We start from the raw sequence: 501 nt of genomic DNA on the forward strand, positions 1-501 counted from the left end.
GAATGAGGATGAGGATGAGGATGAGGATAGGATGAGGACAAGAATGAGGATAGGATGAGGACAAGAATGAGGATATGATGAGGAAGAGGAAAAGGAAAGGATGAGGATGAGGATGAGGAAGAGGAAAGGATGAGGATTAGGATGAGGATGAGGATGAGTTTAGGACGAGAATGAGGAGGAGGATAGGATGAGGATCGGAGGATGAGGATAAGGATAGGTGGAGGATGAGGATGAGGATCGGAGGAGGATGAGGATGAGGATGAGGACGAGGATGAGGATGAGGATGAGGATGAGGACGAGGATGAGGATGAGGATAGGATGAGGATAGGATGAGGATGAGGAAGAGGATGAGGATGAGGATGGGGATGAGGATGAGGACGAGCATAAGGATAGGAGGAGGATGAGGATGAGGATAGGAGGAGGATGAGGATGAGAATGTGGAAGAGGATGAGGATGAGGATAGGATCGGGATGAGGATGAGGATAGGATGAGGATGACCAA

This window comes from Lupinus angustifolius, chromosome LG10 (genome assembly GCF_001865875.1).
Source record: "Lupinus angustifolius cultivar Tanjil chromosome LG10, LupAngTanjil_v1.0, whole genome shotgun sequence".
In the NCBI taxonomy this organism is placed as follows: Eukaryota; Viridiplantae; Streptophyta; class Magnoliopsida; order Fabales; family Fabaceae; genus Lupinus; species Lupinus angustifolius.